We start from the raw sequence: 18305 nt of genomic DNA, 5'->3' as shown, positions 1-18305 counted from the left end.
TTAAAGCTATTATGTATCTTATGAAGCCTACTAGAATTAGTTACAAGCAATCCCGACCGATTTTTGTGAAAGTATATTAAATTTTCATAAATGTACTGACAATATTATTTCTTTAAATTTTTCTTTAAGAGACTGAGAGATAAAGCTAGACTAACGTAATTATGTTTCTTAGGAAGTCGATACAGATTTGTAAATGAAAACTTAGGAATATGCATAATATATTAATGCAACACTTCGGAACGTAATTTGAGTGGCTCTATTATGTCACTATAATTAGAATGTTAGAATATTACACCCGGTAGTATTAGTTTCGCAGGTGTTTCGAATTAACTGGATAATAACACACTACGGAACGTAGGCGAAGCACGTAAATCAAGATGGTTGTGATAGGGCTGTCAAGCGTACTTTTAGCGTTAATTTACGACAAAGTTACCAGTGGGAGGCTCCTTTGCACCAGTGGGAGGCTCCTATGCACAGGAAGCCTACTTCTGCCGTGAAGCAGTAATGTGGAAGCATTACTGTGTTTCGGTCTGAAGGGCGCCTAGTAGCTAGTGAAATTACTGGGCAAATGAGGCTTAACATTTTATGTCTCAAGGTGACGAACGCAATTGTAGTGCAGCTCAGAATTTTTGGGTTTTTTGAGAATCCTGAGAAACACTGCATTGTAATGGGCATGGCGTATCAATTACCATCAGCTGAACGTCCTGCACGTCTCGTACCTTATTATCAAAAAAAAATGATATATTATTTATGTATATAATATAAATATTGACACACTTTTACACAAATTATCTTGCCCTGAACTAGGCATAGCCTGTACTATGGGTACAAGACAACGAAATATTTAATACAATTACTTACTTAAACATACATAAATACTTATAAACATCCATGACTCGGAAACAAACATTCATATTCATTATATAAATTGTTTGCCTACCGGGATTCGAACCCGGGACCTCTAAGCTCAGTAGACAGGTTCACTAATACCCGTCCCAATATAATATTAATAGATATGTGATGCAAAAACTTTTAATCCAATTAAATACATTGTACACGTAGGAGTAAAATTTTTGGTTTAATAATAGCTTACGTGGAGAAGAAGTGCAGAAGAAAAAATGAATTACACTAAAAGATGTATTAAAAGTTTATAAATAATTATTATTATTTACAATGATGGCATTTTTTGTTTTATAAATTAAAAATAAGGAATTCCGTCATTGACTTCGCGTATCTCGATCAAAGTCTTATTTTAATGTTGTTTCTTTGTTAGTAAAAATAGAATGCTGGGAGAGTTTCTTGCGCCGCTTCGTCTCTCTCAGAGCGCCATTTGTTACCGAACCGATAGTAGTATCTAGTATATTAGTAATGACATCAAAATAATTCTTAAGGAATCAATTTTGAGAAAATGAATTCCTTTTAAGCCTTTCAGTTTTCAAAAATAATACCTCTAACAATAAAACTATTGATGGTCAAAGTAAAATTTCAAAAAAATTTAAATCTGGAATTAATTAGTCAATACAAAATACCAGTATGCATTAAAAAATCGTTAACAGATTATATTTATACCTATAATGTTGTCATTATTTTATTTTTTTACAAATATTTCAGTTTTATTTTTATATTTTAGATTTTATTGACATGTTATGCACGGTCTAACGGCCGTTCCAAACATACTATCTACAGATACAGATAAATTACTACCTTCTAATGTCAGTAATTAGCTGTCAATAATCTGAAGCTGTCCCAATATACCCGATAAGTCATTCTTATCGTAATTTCCATACAAACCTCTATCGCTGGTAAGCTATACGTCCTCCCATTGACAGACAGCATGTACGGATAAGGTTAGTTACCGTCGATAAGTTTATTCGGAAAGAAAAGTCAACGATAGTTACGATTTTTATCTCAAGTAAGAGATAGACTGAATATTGGGAACGGCTGTTAATGAACTATAATACAGATGTGTAAAAATGTTCTAAACTGTATTACTAAAAAATTTTTTTTTTCTTTGTATGCCTAAATAAATAAATAATCTAGATATTATAATAAATATTTCTACAATCCCACGGTACAGTTTGATTACGGCGATGCTATGTCAATATAATTTTCATTTAGCATATTTTAAATTCTAGAGACAGAATTTTTATGAATATTGACTTCCGAGCGCAGATTCATGGTATCCGGGTCGTATCGTATTACGCTACGCCTTAGTTTTTCGCACCAGAACTTCTTTCATTTGATGCCGGCTAGCAACACAGCCGCTTTTTCGGCCAAGCAGTAGTGTGAAGGCAAAAATAAAGGGATAGGCATTAATATGCAACAGTTGTATAGATAGTTGAGAGCCAAAAAACACAAGTGGCGTAAGTCGCAATGAATGAGCATAATCGCAATATCGTTATGAATTTCGGGTTCAATCAAGAATCCTAACATGATGATTCAGATACTAATATTAATGTTTGGAGCAGATGATGCCATTGATCATCTAAATAAAATGTTGGAAATCTTCAAATGTGCTAAATTTTACAAGAATGACAAGACATTTTCTCGAGGCTTATCTTACAAGCATAGTTGCCCAACTTGACAGCCCTGCGATCAAGCAAGCTTTGATAAATATTCCTTATATATTGTGTCGTGAAGCAAACGCCCGCTGAGCCGAATAACGGATTATATTATCGTTCAAGTTAATGCCTCGTATGTAAATATACTAGATTCTGGCGAGGTCTGGAAATCGAAGATAAGCGTAACTTAGTTCTAAGGGTGTAATTACATATAGTAATTTTGGAGTATTCTTCAACTTAATAATATTAGTCAGTTAAATATACTGATCTTCAGACGAACCATATTTCATACGGAAAAATCTACATAGTCTTGCCATACATACTGAAACAAAGAAAACAAGAATTTCTATTGCAACTAACATTTATTACTTCTGCAGTGTGTTACTTTAATACATAAATATAAAATAATTTAAAATTTATAAAGCTTATTTGAAGTGGTCTCCATTGGCTGCAATACAGTCCTTTAAGGCTAGTTATTAATAGAAGCACGCACTCTTTCCATGGGAAAATTATTCACTACCAATCGTACGGATTGTTTTAGGGACTCCAAATTATCGTGGCGTTTAGTGTTCTACGGCTTGTTAGCCGTACTCTCTAAAACTGACCATAAGTCATAATTCAGCGGATTAAGAACAGGACTAGACGACGGCCAGCTCTGATGAAGTCCGCAACGTTCGTTTGCAACCAAGACTGCGTAGACTGAGCTTTATGTCCCGGCACCGAATCTTGCTGGAACGACCTTTCTTGGTAATTTTTTAGTGTTGTTATGGGGCTTCACTACCTTCTCAAGAATGGTATCTTGATACACTTGTGCCGATGTTTTGATACCTTCTTCACAAAAGTAATGATCAGTCACAAACTAGGAAAACTCAATGAACAATCATAAAAAATGACAGATTCCAAATTTAAATGTTATATTTTGTTTATTTTTAATTGTAACACTATTTACGGTCACACTAAGTATATCTCATGCATCAAGTTTACATTACTTAGCTTAGAATTTATTAGTGAATAATTGAACATACAAAATATGTACATAAATATTAATAGTTATAGTGACTTGCTCGGATAAAGAAATGTCAATTGCTTGTTGTAAGCTTTCATCATACAACAGAATGATTTGAGTGCTCTAAGATTTCCATTTGAATAGATTTGCTGTCAATAGTAAGCTAGTTTCAATGGCATTGATTTCTCTATAGATTTTTTCATTATGATGTTGTTCCTTTATATAGATTTAATGTTTAGATTTAATTTTATCCTTTTTACAGTAAGGTTTCCATGGTTTTTCTTTACTCATAATCAACACACGATAAGATTTGTTAATGTATAGCAATGTTTTCAAATAGATATTATTATTATCATCAGCCGGAAGACGCCCACTGCTGGACAAATGCCTCCCCCAAAGATCTCCACGACGATCGGTAATCATCCAATGTATTCCGGCGATCTTGACCAGATCGTCGGTCCATCTTGTGGAGGGCCTAGCAATACCGTGTCATCTGGTGGTCCGTGGTCGCCATTCGATTACTTATCTGCCCGAACGGCCATCTCTCCGTCGAATTATGTGCCCTGCCCACTGCCACTATAGTTTCGTAACCATATGGGCTATATTCATGACTTTGGTTCTCCTACGGATTTCCTCATTACTGATGATGATCTCGCAGTGTGACTCCGAGTATAGCCCTCTCCATTGCCCCCTGAGCGACCATGAACTTTCTCATCAGGCCCATAGTTAGCGACCACAAAGCCATAGTTTGTTGAAATATATATACAGAGACTAATCTTTAGAATTTCTAAACTTACTTATTGATATTTATCAAGAGCAAGCATAGTATTTTTTTTACTAACGTGAGTGTTACACATTCATTTAAATAAAATACTATTTAAAGCATTAAATCGATTGTATTTTAACTGTCTACCTTAAAACATAATCATGTGAAAGTCACGAAGCCTTGGGCTTAGTAACTAATATTAAAAATGTAACTTTTACGCAAAAAATAACGTAAAAGTAATCCTTTAGAAAGTATATTATTTTAACTAAAGCATATTAGACCAATCTGTTTTATTTTTCTCCTGTCACTGCTAACGAATCATTAATTTATATAAATCTGCAATTACATATTCAGACTTTTTACACATGACTTAATAATTAATAACACTTTTAATATGAAAAATAATAAAACATAATCAACCTAAATGAAAACTCCTAATAAAGCTGTACATAAAATAAAATTACATCGTCCACGTAAACAATGATATCATCCACATAAAGATGAATGTTCATAAAAATATTTTCAAATATTTACTCTAGAACGAATGTGAAACAATACGGTCCTTATAATAGAATATCTACAACATACAATGATATCAACAATCATGACGTTGACATTTTTCACAACACGTTTAAGTCATTTAGAAATAAAGTTTTAGAAAAAATAACGACCACGGTAGATAATAGTTTCTATAAGATTGTTAATGACATAATAATTCTTACTTTTATTTTTTGTAATTCCACACTTACCACTTTATAATTATTTACATTGTATAGTTTCTAGAATTAAGATTTAATACTAAGTTACTTAATTTTTTCATAATTAAAGTGTTGAATATACCTAATTAGAATAACCAACCTAGAATTAGTATGTAAGTGCAAATCAATTGTTAAAATTAAGTTGAGTTATTACTAGGTACATCTTAAATAAATAAATAAATAAAAAATGCTCATAGCATGAAAACTACTAGGCCAAACTATGTGAAATTGTTATGAGATCAAATGGCAACTATTCCGCATCAAACAAAGAAGAATCATACAATCATAAAAAAATCAAAATCAATAAATTAAAAGTTCCGATCGAATTGAGAACCTCCTCCTTAAGTCCGTTAAAAACTAAAATAATCTATTGAAATTAATTAATTAGAAATAATTATAACATGTGAAAAGCATTCAACTGAACTAAATAAACGAATAAGAAATAGTAAAACTATTTAAAATGGCAAAAGTAGCAAGCGAAGCGAAATTAAATATTATTTCTCACAGAGAGAGCGGTGTTTCCTTGCGTCTACAAATATACGGTAGTTCGATATGCGTGGCACGTGGCCAATACCAAACGTTGCGACCATCTTGCAGTCGTTCGCTTTTTATTGAAACATTCTCTGAATTATGGAAAACTGAACTATCGCTCTACGTCACTTTGTATTGTTGGTCTCTTCAAAGCTAGAGTCAATTGGACTAACAGATACACAGACAGATTGGTGGTAATCTGGGAGGTTGGTTTGCACCGCATGTCGCCTAGATTATGGATACCACAACGGCGCTCATTTCTGCCGTGAAGCAGTAATGTGTAAGCATATGTGTTTCGGTCTGAAGGGCACCGTAGCTAGTGAAATTACTGGGCAAATAAGACTTTATATCTTATGTCTCAAGGTGACGAGAGCAGTTGTAGTGCCGCTAATTGCAATATTCAGGGCGTATCAATTACCATCAGCTGAACGTCCTGTTCGTCTCGTCCCTTATTTTTATAAAAAACGTTAAAGATCTTCTCTCCGTCCAGCCTAGCGAGCAGTCGGTCCGAGGTTCGAGTCTCGTTCCTCGCCTGTGAGCTACATTTTCGGCCTATCAGCACAGAGGAGGTTTTTAGTCGGTAGGGGGTGTTTACGCCCAAGCCCAACAAATGGGCCCCGTTCCGGGGTCTTCTAAAAGTAAGTGTATTCTTCCTCTTCAAAAAAAATTGTATTGTTCGTAATAATAACTCCAAGACATGCGTCGCTATTGCTGGAATATCAACACTATAATTCATGTGGAATGCTCATTCGCTTGGCCATTTCCCGTTTCCTTCTCCGGCTATTATTAATAGGAAGGCTGTTCAGGATATTAGTCGCTTTCATTTGATGGTAAGATTTAGATTTTCTTATTATTAGAAAATTATTATTTCGCATATGACTCATTTAATTAATAATAATAGCGTATACTTTTCTGAAGGGCTGGCAATGCTCTGGTGATACCTCTGGTGTTGTAAGAGAAAATGGACGGCGGTGATCACTTGACAACAGGTGAACATATTGCACGTCATGCCACTTTTTCAAAAAATAAAAACATAGCTAAGCAACCATAACTAAGCAAAGGTTTCTAATGAAAACAGTACTATCGAGTTGATCTGGTCTCAGGATGATTCTTGAAAAACCCAAAAATTCTGAGGGGCACTACAACTGCGCTCGTCGCCTTAAGACATATGATTTCTCATTTGCCCAGTAATTTCACTAGCTTCGGCGCCCTTCAGACTGAAACACAGTAATGCTTATACATTACTGGTTCACGGCAGAAATAGGCGCCGTTGTGGTACCCATAATTTAGCCGGCATCCTGTATAAAGGAGCCTCCCACTGGGCAATCCATCTATCCAAATACTTTCTTGAAATTCAACTTTTTTATTTGAAATAGAATTTAAAATCCCTCATTGATCGTCAAAATTTTGTACACAAAATTTTACTATTTATTAGCCTGAGGGCGGTCCTTACATTCCATGGCTTATACATTTTCTGGGATCATGCTTTAAAAGCGTATACATGGTCAAGGCGCATCGAGAAGATTTACTTTCTGGACTTAACCGTGTAGTAGACATAACATTCTACCATTTTCGCAAATGTGCCTGTGAATGTACACTATATTACTGTGTTTTGTGAATGTACATAACATTATCAAGAATATTTTGAGATACGACACTTAAAATGTTAATTTTTTTTAATTTTTCTCTTTATGATCCTTTAGGTTAGGTATATATATAGTTACATATAGACCTATATAGCCGAATGGTTAGCGAGCTTACCTACTAAGCTAGAAGTCCTGGATTCGAATCCCGGTAGGTGCAAGCAGTTATATGATGAATATGGATGTTTGTTTCCGAGTCATGGATGTTTATATGTATTTATGTATGATTAAGTAAGTATATTGTATTAAATATATCGTTGTCTTGCAACCCATAACACAGGCTTTGCCTAATTTGGGGCAATGTAATTTGTGTAAAAGTGTGTCATTATTATATTATATATAAATGGCGTGAACGGACTGCTTCTGCAGCACTAAGATTTAAACAAATAATAAATATGAACTGCTCTTCCCCAACTGTACTATTTATCAAGAAGCTTATTACAATGCAGTATCGCTCAGAATTCTAGATAGTATGAGGAATTCTGAGCGGCATTATAATTGTGCTCTTTGAGACATAAAATATTAAGTGTTATTTGCCCAGTAATTTTACTTAGTTACGATTCTCTTAAAACCAAATCACAATAATTCTTCACGCTATTGCACTACAGCATCAAAAGGCGCCGCTGTGGTTGGTACGCAGACGGCATCCTCATCAAGGAATCCTCCCATTGGTAAAACCTTGTAACCATCCGTGAAATACTTCATTGCTGCGTCCGGTGCTCTTTGTGCTCTACGTCATCAGTTCCACAACAGTTTTGTGATGAATTCTCACAAGTTACTGGTTTATAATAAAACTGCTTGCTTCGTGACAACAATTATATTATTATTTTTATCACTCTTGCTTATTACTAACTTATACCTCTTCCTCAATTACTAACAATTTCACAGCTTAATATTCAACGTCTATCTCCGACTAGACGCTCGATAAGAACGCCCCCACTTTTTCAAAAGAATCTAATATATACCTTTCGTTCTTCATAGACTATCCACTTAACGGCATTTCGAATCGAACAACTTACTAATATCGATTAATCTGAATCAATTAAAATCATCGAACAGAGTATTATAAATTGAATATAAATAATAAAAATAAACTTGAATTAACTGTCTAATTTGTAAAACAATAATAAATAATCATTAATTCATTACAGTCTGGATGCAAATGGTTGTTATTGAAAATACCAAAAACCTTTATAAATTCGGAAACCCTCTTGTAATTATTCTGGCGTTACATAAGAACGTTGTCATTATAAACACTATCAGGTGACCCGAACTTATGCTCGTTTTCCCCCGTCTTCCATAAAAACACCCTGTACGTTATATACATATAAAACTTATGCATATGGAAGAGAGGTCTCCATAAAAAGCTCTAAATACGTACCTATAAAATTTGAGAAAGTTTGGAATTCGATATCGCTCAAAGATTCCATCAATATCGTCGTATCAAAATATCATATAGACTTCAATAATCTTTAAAAGATTGAATTAAAGAATAGCTTGCCAAGTTGATATATAAACTCATTCTAAGGAGTACTCTTTAAAATGATTGAAGCCACGGATACCTATTCTTCTGAAGCACGTATTTCTAAGAAACTATTTTCTGGACTTTTTTAATTGTAGGTAAATTTTTGCGTGCTGATTCTACTTAGAGACTACTATAAATTTAAAATCTATAATTTATACTGTATTCGACACAATTAACAAATTTTATTTAATTTCGTAAGGTTTCCATCTATTGTATTGACTTATAAGCTTTCAGTCTCGGCTTGGTTTTGTTACAATAATCTTCGCTTGTCTTACAACCCTTCGGCACTGAACCTTATATTCTATCATCAATCACTCTGAACACTGCTACAAAGACTCGTATTATTCCATTATTTCTCAGTACTCATTGTCTTAGTAGATATTTTAGTAACATTGACAGCTTTTCGGTTGCTAATGATAATGCTGCGTATACTTGTATAACTACTTGCACGTCATTTTGAGATATAGACATATACTAGCTGACCCGACAGACGTTGTTCTGAGCATGATAATATTTTTTTTATGAATCTGTCAATAATATTTTATACCACCAAGAATTATTTTATTAAAAAATGCTCCCTGTCAAAGACGTTCTATATTATCTATATGTATGAAAATGAATTGCTGTTCGTTAGTCTCGCTAAAACTCGAGAACGGCTGGACCGATTTGGCAAATTTTAGTCTTGAATTTGTGGAAGTCCAGAGAAGGTTTAAAAGGTGAATAAATAGGAAAATGCTCGTAATTAAATGAAAACAACAAATTTGTTTTTCCTTTGATGTGTCTATACATAATTTCTATGATATAATTTATTGACGCACGGTTTGACAGTTCTGCTGTGAAACAATTTCATTACGACAGCAGGGTGCATATTTTACGAAGTAATTCTTGATGTTATGATATATTATCGAAAAATTCATAAAAAAACATTATTTTATTTATTGTATACAGAACAACGTTTGTCGGGTCAGCTAGTTATGTATAAAACTTCATTGCTCCCTGTTGTTAAATAAAATTGTTTCACAGCAGAATTGTCAAACCGTGCGTCACTAAATTCTCTCATAGAAAATATGTCCATATAAAACAAAAATTGGAAATAAAAACAATTATGGTTCCCAAGTCGAAATAAAAACTATCCTATCTCTCAAGTTGAATTAAACTGTACTCCATGAAGTAATCCCCATTAAAATTCGTTCATTAGTTTAGGAGTCCATCGCGGACAAACAACGTGTCACGTAATTTATATATATTAAGATATAGAGGAGGCCCAGAATGAAAGTTTGGTCTGGTCTATCTATAGATTTAAATTAAATCGAACTGTCCGTCTATGGGATACAGCCCTCACATCCGCAAACGTATCTTGAGGCTGCGACTGCAAAGTACCTTTTCCATGTTATTAAAAGCACCATGGGCATTTAAAAAACAAATACATCCATTTCAAACTTCAAAAATATTGTTAGTGTTTTATGGTAAAGGTTACAGAAAAAGTTACAAAAAAACCCAGGCAAATTGATTAAATCCATCCATACAATTTAACGATACGTGGATGAGTCAAGATTAACTGTTAGTTAACAGTGAAGCGATACTTGCCTTACCTGGCATCGGAAGAGATTACGTCGATAAAGTTACCCTCTATTATATTGTTACTTATCACGCAAACCCACTCTTACAAGTGGAATTTCAATGACTTTCCACGAATCTAGAGCCGCAATATCGTAAAGTTACTTTTATTTGATAAATATACATAGTTGCTATATGTATTCCTTCACGAAAATCTAATGATTTCATAAGAAACTAAAGTTAAAAGTAAATGTCTAAACATTTAAATACATATCTTTTATCTTTAAACGAGCAATTCTTTGAATTTAGTATACAGGTAGTTTCGGGGGCTAGAAATCGATCTAGCTAGGTTTCAATTTTAATGAATGTAGTTTTATCCGTTTTTTAATGGGAAACAGCTACAATAAAACGTCACACATTGTTCGAGACTGGATCGAAGCTCGTGGCTACGCCCACTTGGGTGTAGTATTAGTTGCCGCAATTTGCGACTACGCTTGCGGTATCTAGTTGGAGCGCAGGGGAGAGCAAAACATAATCTAAGTTAAATACATTAACTTTTGAAATTATTTTGTAAAAGAATGATATTTTGCCAATGCATATATAACCATGTAGTTAGCTAATTGATAAGCAAAGTGGATTAAAAAAAAAATATTGCTTCTTCAATATACCTCCACTTGCGTGATCAATTACTTAATCCTCCAAACATACAAATCAGGTTATATTTTATCATGAAAAGCTTTCAAACCTTCAAGTAACTTAAAAAATAATTAACACGACATTTTGTTCCTTTTGAGTTACTGACCCAGTTTTAGGTACATAGTCGTAGATTAAATATGTTGACATAAAATATAATCTTGAGAACTAAAACTATATTTTAACTCCAATCTATCTATATATACATTTTAAGAATGTACAAAATTTGACAATTTAAATATTTTATTATAGCTTACACATATGAGTTGAATCCGTAGTTATTTCTATAAAATGTAATAAATATTGGGGAATAAGTACCTATTTGACACTTAAATGACGGTACACAAATGCCAATATTTTAAAGAACATCTTATATCTATACTAATATTATAAAGCTGCAGTGTTTGTTTGTTTGTTTGTTTGAACGCGCTAATCTCTGGTACTACTGGTCCGATTTGAATGATTCTTTCAGTGTTGGGTAGTTCATTTTTTTTCAAAATTAGGGATCCGTAATAATTGCTATTTTGTAACACAAGGTGTAAAATCGAAAACCTATTTTTGCGTGCGCTGCAAAAACTATTGACAATAGAACAAAATGATGTACAGGCTATAATATAGGCAATATTTTATTACTTATAAAACTATCGCGTGAATTATACTTTATATGGCAAAACAACGTTTGCCGGGTCAGCTAGTCATTATATAATAATTAACGCAAACTCTTCATAAAACCATTTGACATAAAATGGGGAGAAAGCGTAATTAATTAGTGTCCCGCTCTAAATGCTTTATAACCACAATAATTGATAAAATCAATATCACAAAACCGCTTTCAGTGACCAAAACCACATTTAAATCTAAGCCGAGCTCCAATAAGACTGACATCAGTTGGTACTTCATAAACTCTTTTGTCATAAGGTCTTAAGATTTTGCCAAATGGCAAAAACGGAACCCATATCGATTCGTCATGTCTGTCCTGTCCGTCCGTCTGACACAGCCACCTTTTTCCGAAACTATAAGAACTATACTGTTGAAACTTGGTAAGAAGATATATTATGTGAACCGCATTAAGATTTTCACATAAAAATTGAAAAAAACAACTGAAACACAAAATTGTTTTTTCATCAAACCCATACGTGTACATCTATGGATAGGTCTTCGTGAAATTGAGGTGAGTTTGCGCTAAAGACACTTCCAAAGTGGTAAAATGTGTCCCCCCCCCCCATCTATAACTTCTAAAATAAGTGAACCATAAAACAAAAAAATATATGATGTACATTAACATTACCATACAAACTTCCACTGAAAATTGGTTTGAACGAGATCTAGTAAGCAGTTTTTTTTAATAAGTCACTAGCTGACCTGGCAAACGTTGCTTTGCCATATAAATTGTATGTGTAAACCTTCCTTGAGCTTCAACGAATCTATTAAAAAAAATTCATTGAGATCGGTCGAATAGTTTAGGAGCTATTAGGGAACATACAAACATACATTATCTTTGATATATATATAGATAAATCGTATAATCAATAACATAATTAAAAAAATACACTATTATTAAAACATCGATCAAAGTTACAACGAACTACAAGAACTTTTATATTCTATTACTTGCTGCTACGGAACCCTTCATGGGCGAGTCCGACTCGCACGTAGCCGCTTCTTCAAGTATGTAATGAAAGCTAATGGTAAAATATAGCTTTTTTACTTAGATAATTTATACGTCTAGATAGAGTCTCATGCTGCTAGACAACCGATGAAAACAGGCCAGGTTTATTACTATAGTGTGCGTGACAAGTTACGTTTTAGACTCGCGATTTGTCACTTTGTGTTAGTGTGTGTGCATTGCTCAAAATACACTACAATTTATTCGACGTTTTCACAGCTGTCAAAGTCTACCTAGACGAATAATAGATTGACCAGTGGGAGGCTCCTTTGCACAGGTTGTCGGCTAGATTGTGGGTACCACAAAGGCGTATATTTCCGCCGTGAAGCAGTAATGTGTAAGCGGTACTGTGTTTCGGTTCTGACCGAGGCGGCGACCGGGCGCCGTAGCTAGTGAAACTATTTTGCAAACGAGACTTAACATCTTTGGATCTTTTGGATTTTTCAGGAATCCTGACCGGCACTGCATTGTAATGGGCAGGGTGTATCAATTACCATCCGCTGAACGTACTGCTCGCCTTGTCCCTCATTATCATAAAAAAATAAGCTAAAATATAGCTATTTTATAAAAAAAATATGTTTAATTGTTCTGACTGTACCTAAATAGATTTCACCCTTCTTTTGTTTGATATGACAGTGGACATTGACGTTGATGAATTGCATTCTGTTGCGCGCTTTTGAGAGAGTATTATTTACTATTAGTTGGCAATCGTTGACACCAAGTGACAACTCATTGTGTTATATATACATCTCAGTGATAGATTAACGCATAGGCCTGTGAGGCCCGGGCCTAGGGCGGCACAATTTGGGGGGGCGGCAAAATTTTCAGAACGTTAAAATTTAAGAGCCGAAGAAATATACCAAAAATTTATTTTAAAATTGGCTCTGTTTTGTTTTCGAATTTATTAAAAAAAATCTACGGTCTATAATATAATTCATTTTTTATTGACTTTTCAATTTGAGGGTGCATTATTAATATTTTGATGGAATCAATTATAGTCTAATTATCGAATAAGGTTATTAAAAAGAAACAATTAATTTGATAAGCTTCTTTTCGAATTACTAAGTAACTTTTTCACTTTTGTATCTTTGATAAGATTACTCTTACATATAAGTATATAAAGCAATTGAAATTACTTATTGGTATTTAATTTTCCGCTTTTCCTTTGTAAATCGAAGAATTTCAAAACAAAAATTGGGAAGTTATAACTTTTACCTCGGTTTTCAAAAATCTTGTTCTCATCGGATCTTAATGTTTTGAGGTCCTAGCCTAGGAAGCTATTCTGAGTAGTTACAGCATGACGTCCGCCGTGTGTGTGTAAATAAAATTTTTGTCGTACGATATCTGAAGAAAGAATCAACCGATTTAGACCCGCAACACGCCGTTTGACATTACTGTCTTTTGAAGCTCAACTATATCAAGAAATTTAATACGATGACATAGTTAATACTTTTGCTTGGACAAAGAAAGGCCAGGAAGAAGAGATTTACAAATTGAGCAATACATTATTATAATTTGAAAAAAAAAATGCTTACTATTATTTGTTATGCTAGCTAGAGTTTAATAAAAAAAAATATTATTTAATAATTATATTTGAATAAAAGATAGAGCACTCTCTAATGCTTCGCAATATGAGTCGTGTAAAAAATAAAAGCTTTATTTTAATAACAATTGTGAATCAAAATATATAGAACTTTGTTGATCAAAAGGGGCGGTATATCAGACAGGGCCTAGGGCGGCAATAAGCATAAGTCGCCACTGATACATCTATGAATTTTGGTGTAGATACAACAAAGATACAATGATATTATTACTTTTAAATATCATTGTGTAGATATAAATATTTTTTTATGTTCATGGCCAGAAGTGAGTGAATAACAAATTATGAATAGACTACATATTAATAATATGATTATAAAAGAGCAATATTATAATTGTTGGTTTTCCCATTCGTCTCAACATAAACAGCCTTACGAAATTTGGTAGTGTTTTTAACTCTAATTATTCCTTCAAGCTTCACATTATTGAGCTGGATTTTAGGACAAATGAGCATACGGGTTGGTTGCCAGCCTTTTGGAACGGTGCTCGTGATTTATTTTGAAGGTATCCATGTCGTATCGTCCTAGAAACACCGCGGAAGGAAGTCCATTCCACAGCTTGGTTGTCCGTGGAAGAAAGTTCCTTGAAAACCGCACTGCAGAGGACTGCTCCTAAATTATGGCATGTGAAGGTGAAACTCGGCGGCAGGAATCAGGTCAAACAGCTCTTCGGAACACTCCCCGTAATATGTGCGGTAGAAGATACATAATGAAGCTAGGTCTCTACGCAACGCCAAGTGATCTAACCGTTCACAGAGTACTGGGTCCCTGACAATTCGAGCATCCATGTGTTTCACTCTTCCGTTGATAACACAATAAAATTATACGTGCTTCTCGTGTTTGTATGTCACGGTACACCCTGACAACTTCATGTGGCAAAATATCCTAAGTAACATATCTCGTTCCAGCAATAAACTCTTCCTTGAAATATTGCTTGTAAATTTAATATGTTTAGCAAGAAAGCTGTATATTTCGCCAGTAATTTGTTCGGATATTCTTTGAAATTTTTCCTAAAGGTCGATATCCACTACTCGAAAACTTTCTGCTACTATATTTGGCAATAAAATGACTGCTAATTTCATAGCGAGACGACTGTCACATGCATACGTAGAGTACGCTAAAAAAAGGCATCGCTTAAATCTAATATTTTTATTGGAATTGTGAGATGTTTATCGAGACTATGTGACTTCTAGTATTATTTATATGCAAGAGGAGAACAAACGAGCGTATGGGTAACCTGATGCTAAGTGATCACCGTTGTTCACATTCTCTTGTAAAATCAGAGGCATCACAGGAGCATTGCCGGCCGGAAGGTGTACCTGCTCTTTTTGAAAGTACCCTTATCATATCTTTTCAGAAAGACCGCAACTTCTTATTTAGATTTCTATACCTTTATCATACTTGTCAGTCTTCTCGCGTTTGCGTCAACCCTTCCATACAAGCTCTATTATTCTAGATACTCTTCTCTCTTAACAGTAGGTATCCATCGGCAAAATTGATTAATTACCCACTCTACGTGTTTATACTCAACTCTATGAATATGATCTAAAGGTAGGTCACGATTCAATTTTTTCGATAGTTCATCCCTATTCTCGTAGTCAATTTCTACCTTGATAATGATACGCCCTCCCCATAACAATTCAATGGAACTCAAGTTACTTGTAAGACAAGACTCCTCATTTTAAGACAAATAACGCATAAAAATATTATTTTCACAAAATTGATTTCTTTAGAATTGTTTTTGATGTAATTTCTAATATCCTAGATACTAATACCACTTCGGAAATATTTGATGCTCTGACAAGATGCTAAGTCTCACTTGTAATTTTACTAACTACCGCGCCCTTAAAATCGAAATACAACAATGCTTTAGCATGACTAAATCACCTCACTCGCTGACAAGGTCTTTAAAAAAATATTATGTAATATCTTCGCTTCAAAAGGAAGCCAATCCTTAAGCAACACACCTTAGCAACACTATGTACGTGCCCGCCGCAGAGCATCATGTCTCTAAAGAAGAAAACATAAATAATTCAGTGGAGAAGCGACGAACGAGCGCAGGTATCTCGTTTTTAGATATACACGTTCAAATATATTTTATGAATGTAGACTGCGAAAAATGAAAATAGACATTTTTAATACATACTAGTTGTGCCGGTTATCCAGACTTACTCAGTTTAGTTTTAGTATAGAAATACAATAACACTAGTGATAGTATCGACATACGAGTGGATGGCTTAATTGCACATAATGCCTGCTAGCTAGAACCATGGCCACACCTTTTCAAGCAGTGGTGTGCAAACATTATTGTGTTTCATTTTAGAAGGCGCCATACCTAGTGAGATTACTGGGCTAATGAGAGTTGACATCTACTGTCTTAAACTAACGAACGCATTTTTTTTTAAAGAGGAAAGGGGTGGAGTCTCTAGTGGTGGGGAGTGGTAAGGAAAATTTACATGGACATACGTAACACGAGGGGTCAAGCGATGCGTAGCCGGCTCTTAAAGTGGAAGTATGTTCTAATCTTGAAGGCAATGACGTTCTATACATATATAAGGACATATCATTCGCAGTCTCATAACGGAATGACAAAAGTGTGCTTAAAGACAATATAAGTGTCATGTGTCAACTGTCACTGTCCGACTCCGGTTCTAAATTCAACATATGTAACCTGAACTGAATAAATGTTTTACATTGCTGCTTATTGACCAAGAATATTTCAAACAACAGTAGTAAATGCGGCAATGTATAGATATAATAGTCAAAGCTAATTATGGTGTAAATGGTGGCATTTTCCATATTTCGGCTTTGTTTTTGTATGACGTGATTGCTGGCAGATTCCTAAATCGTAATGGTTCAGGAAAACAGCAGCCGGTAATTGATTCCACAAAGTGACTGTGAGAGGAAAGAAATTCTGAATTGAATTGTTGGCGGGCATGAAATGGCGGCTAGAAGTGGGTACCACAGCGGCGCTAGTGAAATTATTGGGCTAATAAGACTTGACATCTTAAGTCTCAGTGACGAGCACAATTACGATGCCACTTAGAAATCTGGGTTTTTCAAGAATTCTGAGCATCACTGTTTGATAATTGGCAAGGTTATACACAATAAATTGTCACTCTTCAGCATAGGTCTTCAACGTATACAACGTGTTACAAAATACCCCGTAAAAAATATAAATAATTATCAAAGCCAAAAATTTTGTCTATCCTAGCGAGGTTGTGTATTGAGCAAGGCGGAGCACACTTTGAGCCGATTCTGTAAATTTGACGTTTATTATGAAAAAGTAAGTGTTCATTTAGGTCGTTTTGTCGTTCCGCGAATTAGGTAGAAATGTAGCTACATTCTGCGTAGTTCACTCTTTAATTTTACTGAAATAGGGTATGCACATCAGTGAAAATAATAATATTTTTGTGGTATGTTATACAGTGTTACTACGGTTCTTAAATATTGTGAACGGACTCGTTATAAGGGCCCATTTAACCACCTTTCCGCTTTACAGCAAATTTTGTAACAACCTGTATAGAAGCAATAGGTACCCATAGAGAGTAGAAGGGTATGAGACTGGACCGTGGTGATCAGCTTCAAGATCACCGGATCCGTATATGGCCAACCAATCTACAAATTTATTTTTACAGCAAGTTATTTACTAACTATAACGTTGCATGCTTGTTAAATTTTATCATCTTCAGTTTTCCAAGCAGGCAACCATTTCATTTACATTAATTCCCGCTTCAGTTAATACTGTTTAATTACAGAAATATCGTGTGACCAACTTTATAACTACAAACTGTCCCACACAATTGCTTTGTCGCAACAATACTTAATAATATACATAAACTAGTTGACCCAGCAAACGTTGTATTGCCATATAAAGTAATAAAAAAAAACAATAATTAAAATTTTTGGGGTATAATAGATGACGACCGAATCTCAAACCTAGCAAAAATATAGTACATTATTGTGCTACAATAATTATTATATCGATTTCCATCTCGCAA

At 34.3% G+C, this 18305-nt stretch overlaps 1 protein-coding gene across 1 annotated transcript in view; it reads right to left on the bottom strand.

Annotated features, from left to right (window-relative positions):
- Window positions 1-18305, bottom strand: part of LOC126969542 (inactive rhomboid protein 1) — a 201059-nt gene that overhangs the window by 65666 nt on the left and 117088 nt on the right. The gene's annotated exons all lie outside the window — the stretch shown is intronic.

Source organism: Leptidea sinapis, chromosome 18 (assembly GCF_905404315.1).
Source record: "Leptidea sinapis chromosome 18, ilLepSina1.1, whole genome shotgun sequence".
In the NCBI taxonomy this organism is placed as follows: Eukaryota; Metazoa; Arthropoda; class Insecta; order Lepidoptera; family Pieridae; genus Leptidea; species Leptidea sinapis.
The sequence above is the reverse complement of the archived record's forward strand: the minus strand, read 5'-3'. Positions and strand labels throughout refer to the sequence as shown.